Source organism: Myzus persicae, unplaced genomic scaffold, assembly GCF_001856785.1.
Source record: "Myzus persicae strain clone G006 unplaced genomic scaffold, MPER_G0061.0, whole genome shotgun sequence".
NCBI lineage: Eukaryota > Metazoa > Arthropoda > Insecta > Hemiptera > Aphididae > Myzus > Myzus persicae.
Window position 1 is genome coordinate 27,335 of NW_019103547.1, and position 6,165 is coordinate 33,499.

General features: G+C 29.6%; 1 pseudogene; it reads right to left on the reverse strand.

Annotated features, from left to right (window-relative positions):
* Positions 1 to 815: 815 nt before the first annotated feature.
* On the reverse strand, positions 816 to 1,463 carry LOC111034717 (annotated as a pseudogene).
* Positions 1,464 to 6,165: the final 4,702 nt, after the last annotated feature.

Below are 6,165 nucleotides of genomic sequence, written 5' to 3' on the forward strand. Positions count from 1 at the left end.
GAGTCGCTATTTAGTCCATTATCAAGAAGTACGTTATCAGCAAAAATTTGAAATCTGTAGATTAGTGATGATTGGTATATATTTTTTTTTCGGACTAGCGCCTGCAGTGGACAGTGGTTGAAATATCTACCTACCATATTATTCATTCTATAGAAAAATAGAAATGATTTCGTCGTAAGAGGATGTCGGTATTTTTTTTATTCTTTCCCTGACCCTCTAGCAACATAGCAAATGTTATATTCCCAATAATGATTATAAGTATTATAATCATAATAATTTCGGCATGAAGCTGGTTTAGCACCCACGCTATTTTTCAATTTTTTTCGGGAACCTATATATTACAAGGAGTTAAGAACTATGGAACAAAAATTAATTGGCGTAAACCATTATTTTGGAAGTTATAGCTTTCTAAAGTTTGCGATTTTACGTGTATAGGCTTGCATGGAGCCTAGTATAAGGAATAAAAAGTAGATATGCTCAATGATAAGACTACGCATATTTTTATAAGGGGCAATGTATAATATATTAATATATGTAGTCAACCAACAATTAACACAAGGCGACGTCACTCATATCACAGAACAATATACATTATATATTTATATATCTTATATATGCTCATATATATTTATTCTAAGGCCTCTTTCACAGCCGCACGACAGAACCGTACGGTGTTCGAGTTGATCGTTTTTAAAACGTCGATTTACATAGTTTTCAAAAAATATAATTGAAAAATTCATAACAACGAACTGCATTCAACAACGCAGCAGTGTATATTGTAGACATACAATTATAATATTATGGTTCTAACGATTTTAGTATCTTTTATCTTCATTCTCGACACTTTCTCTTCGACTCTCGTGTCGAAACCAATCGTTGATGATGTTTTCAAAACTGCTACCATCCATTTTAAAATGTTCATAAGCTATTTCTATAAAATAATATATGTTAATACAATTATATTTACCAAAAGATCCTACTTGGAAAATTTAAATTTAAAATTGTATAAGAAAAAATTACCTTCTACAGTCATTATAAGTGCAAGATCATCAAGTCGGAAATTATTTTTGAAACCTGACGAGGAACATTCTGGTTCCAACTTAATACTGAATAATCGAGCATTCGAGCAAGTACTTTTTTTACGAAATTCTTTATACTTGTACCACCAATTGACTATATCAAATTTTTCTAAAACAAAATAAATCACATAGGTATAAGTAATATTATACAAAGAGGTAGGGTACTTATTCAATATAAAATGTATATTATCTTACCATTTTAGTTTTATAATCTTCATTCTTCACTCCTAATGTTTTTTCTATTTCTTTTAACCCATCAATATGTTTTAATGGAAAACTATTTGAAAAAAATAGAGTGTATATTGGAACATGTACACTGTTTGAACTATAGTTCAAACGCTCTAAAACAAGATCCAATTTCTTGTCTAATCTACTTAAGAACATATTTGTAGCATTACAGAATTAACTGCAAGTGATAGAAAAGTGTCCGACATCAATGTGTAATGTACGTAGTAGGTACTAGGTATCATATCTATCAAATAATAACAAAATATCATAAAATAAATTTAAAGCAATTTTATGAAATATTCATAATATTACTTTGACTGGTAGGTAGCTGTGTTATTTTCAAAATTATCTTCAAACTGCTGCAGTGTAAATAGTATTATATCTAGTCATGCCTATATTATATAATAATACCTATAGGTAATTCATAATTTTGACTATAGCACCTAAGGTACACAAAAAAAGTTCAAGATGCTCCACGCCTATGCAGTTGACATTTATACACGTTGTCTCTTCGATGAATATCCTATGTTATCCTATGATATTCTGAATATCCTGTTATATAGGTGGGTACCTCATCAATCGAAATTCGGAACAAAGGAACAATAGAAACACGATGAAACACAAAAGGAAGTATTTTAAGATAACCAAGTTGTAGAGTATGAAGCCACTCTACACAATTCCTACACTTATTATTATTATTTTTATTTATTACTTTTTAAAATGTTTCAGCATATTAAGTGCTATTACAAGTACATTTACAGTTACATAATATTACACATTTATAGTTTAATTTTTAAATTTATTTTGATGATGATAATTATATTAGTTCATAGTTATAAGTTTAAAAATAATAATATTTGTTATTCTTCATCTTCTGGTGAGAACTCTTCAGTGTTCGTTGGGAGTTTATCTTGGGGCAGTCGAGGTCGTAGCCGCCTATTTTGGGTTTTACTTCCTAGCTGATACCTAATGACGGGCGCCGTCTGAATCTTTAAGCTTGGCGTGGAAAGTATTTGAGTTGGGTTTTAATCCAGATGTTTATTAGGGGTATTCCAGTATCGTTATGGATTTGGCGATTTATCATAAACCGTGGTGCTTTTAGGGAGATCCTATGGAATTTGTTTTGGAGAGTTTGAACTTTTTTAATTTTAGTGGGTGCTTCCGCCCAAACAGCGGTCTGATTATTGAGGTATATAGAAGGAGTGATGTCTTGATTTGTAGTGTTAATTTGTAGTTTACTAGAGGGTAGAATTCTAGAATTCTCATCCTTGCATAGCCCTGTACGAGTTTTTTTGTTAGTGTGAATGTTCCAGGTAAGTTTTTCATCTATGTGGACACCCAAATATTTGACTGCGTAGTCTTTTAAATTCCATTGAATGACCAGGTTGTTTATTTGAATATCTTTAGAGTTGTTATATCTCTTAAGATATAAGAGATACCTTTGAGAGATACCATTTTGAAATCACTTTTTGTTGGATTTAGATTCAGTTTCCACGTTTGGAACCCGGTAGTTATTTCATTTAGTGAGGATTGTAGGTTCTGGATTGCTGAATCTAAGGAACTGTTTCGTGTGAGAATGGTCATGTAGTCCGCAAACATTGATAATTAAGAGTTGAGAGGGATTGGAATGTTGTGGCAGTGGATATTGAACAGAGTTAGTCCCAAGATTGATCCTTGGGGGACTCTAGCTTTGATGTGGTGTAATTGTGAAAAATCTGATTCTAATCTAAATTTGAAAGATCTGTTAAGCATGAAGGATGTGATGATTTTGAGTAGGTATGCAGGGAGATTTAATATTTTTAATTTTTGTTCAAGCTCGTGGTGCCCGTGGTACCTTATCAAAAGCTTGTGTTAGGTCTAAGAATGCCACTGTGGTATATTGTTTTTTTTTCGAAACCGTGTACAATTATTTCAGATATACGTTGGATTTAGTGGTATGTGGAGTGTTTGGTTTTAAATCCGAATTGATGCTTTGGGATAACGTGAAGGTAGGGGTTTATCCTCTCTAACAATATCCTTTCGTACAATTTGGATAGTGTTGGTAAGAAACTGATTGGCCTGTATAGCTAGTGGGAGAACTGACTGGCTTTTCTGGTTTGTGAATAGGAACTATGATAGCATGTTTCCATAAGGAGGAGAAGGTAGCGATGCGCATGGCTGCGTTAAATAGGGAGACTAAGTAAGATAGTGTTTTTGATGTCAGGTTTTTAAGGATTTTGTTAGTTATTAAATCGTGACCTGGACTTTTTCTTACTTACACATATTAAAACTGAAATATTTTATACTGTGAGCGGACCGATTAATGTATATTGATTTTACAATGATGTGTGTTTTTATTTATTTTTTGCATTTGCCATCACTTTTTGACACAGAATGAAAGCTTCAAATTCAATATATTTTCCGATAGTATAGGTTAATAGTAAATAAGTGAGTTAAGAGTAAAAAATTCCTAGTACTTTTCTTAATTATTGAGAAAAGTATAAACAATTTATGTAAAAATGGTAATTTAAACGAAAAACCAGTTTTTAACAAAATTGATTACCTATTTTTGTTGTAATTCAAAAACAAATTACTGTAAATACTCGAAATTTTAACTTGTACATATACAATATACATATACCTAGTATAATTTTAAAATTATTTTGACTAATTTTTGATTTTTATGTTATAATTTTGATAAAAACGCTCGGTTAAAAAGCTTTTAAATTTAATGCATGATGCCTTATAACTTTATAAGTGTTTATATTAGAATTAAAAGTATTTTTTTTTACAACAATTAAATACTTAATTAGATTAAATTTAGCCAAATAATATTTTAAATTATACAGAAGGTACGATAAAAGAATAAAATGAAAAAAGTAAATAAACATTAATATGCATGAAGAGGGAGTCTACAGTGTCAGAACCCTCAGACTTCGAAGAGATAACCAGTATTAGTTATTCTGTATACATAAAAAAAATGTACAACTTTAATAGAGAACTATATTAGTTAAAACTATGTAGATAAAACGGTGAAGTCACTTCCCAGTTGTAAAGGTGTATTTATCTCATTTTGACTTATTGTCTATTGATACTATTTATGGTGGCATTTATTTAAACCTACAACCTTATTACCTATAGGTTAGATACAGAATATAGGTACATAATAATAATATGTAATAAATTATGTATAATATATTAATTTATCATATTGTCAACGAAACTTTATGAATCGAACTTAATACCGTCCGTACTTACTGAATCAGTACTTTGCGCAGTATGTTTTATATTGAAATTGAGTGTAAGCTGCGAATAAATGTCTATTCATCGGAAATTGTATGACAATTGACAATCTAATTAAACGCTGACGTACAGTATACGCATAAGTGTATTACAAACATAATTATACACCACAGTATATAGTAGCATAATAAAGAATAAAGATAGTTCTTTTGAGGCAATAGGAGTACCTCAAGTCCAAAATGGGCGGGTGTGTCATAAATGTTAAAAATACAAAAGATATATAGTAAAATATAATAACGTTGGTTTTTTTGCTGTATACAATTTTTTATAGCATTTTTTGTTTTTGCAAATCATTTTGTAAAAAATGTATGAATTATTTACTACATTTTTAAACCTAAGGACTGAATATTTAAAACAAGTCATGAGTAGTTCATTTTCCACTGTAACCAAAAAGTTTAAAAAAATATATGCATACAATTTCTTTCTTATAGCTGATATAATTTTAAGTTCAAATTTGGACGAAATTAGTTATTTAAATTTTAAACATATAATAAAGTTTAGTTTTTTTTTGCAATTAAAAAATATTATTCGTGTTCTTGAAACATTTAAAGTACCTATATTTTATACATATACTGGCATTTTTTAAATCCATCGTTTTCAGGAAAAAATTAATTGCAATGTAAATAACTAATGTATTACTATTACTTAATAGTAAAATAAACGACTTAAAGAGCAATATAAATATATCATATATTATAATATAGGTACCTATTTAGTATTAGTAATACATATAAGCAGTTAAGGTCTTCGCACAGAACCATTTTTCGTATACAATGATTTAATATCATTGAATTTAAATTTAACACATCCATTACACAGTGACCCACACAACACCTAATGCACAGCAGAGCGGTACCCACTTGACTACCTTTTTTTAATTACTAATATAGTAATCATGTTACCATCAAGTAACCATCGTCATTTACAAAATTAGTGTTTAAAATTCGTATATACAAAAACAATGTGTTTATGCATTCATAATTAATATATATACATTATATAAGTGTCCAAATCTTATCAATCAGTTATATTTTTTGGTACCATTTTTCTTGAGTCTTTCAGACTCGTTCCAACTCAAATTTCAACAATGTAGTAGTATTCATCTAAAAGCCATGGACTTTTAGTTTTGAAAGCAAACAATTTGCTAATAAAATTCGATTTGATATACTAGTCATCCATCTGGAATAGTAGAAACATCTATGATAGATTTTGCACATTTGCATTTATCATTGTTAGTTGTTTAGTTATTGTCAATGTGATATTCGTTATGTACTTACAATTATTAATACGCCGTCTTTGTACGTTTTCGATAAGTTTTTATCAAATTATGCATCATAAAATATATTATAAATTACCAGTTAAACAACAATAATTAATTAACAACAGAGTTTAGACGCGTCACAGACTCACAGTACTCCAATTGTTTGCAAGTTCAATTTATAAGGGGTATAAATATTAAATACCTACTGTAAAAATTAAATAAAAAGCGCGTCAAATGATTTAATAACCACCATCATGAAACATCCGCTTGGATCGTGACGGTCAACAGCAACTTTTCGTGTCGCGGACTATAATA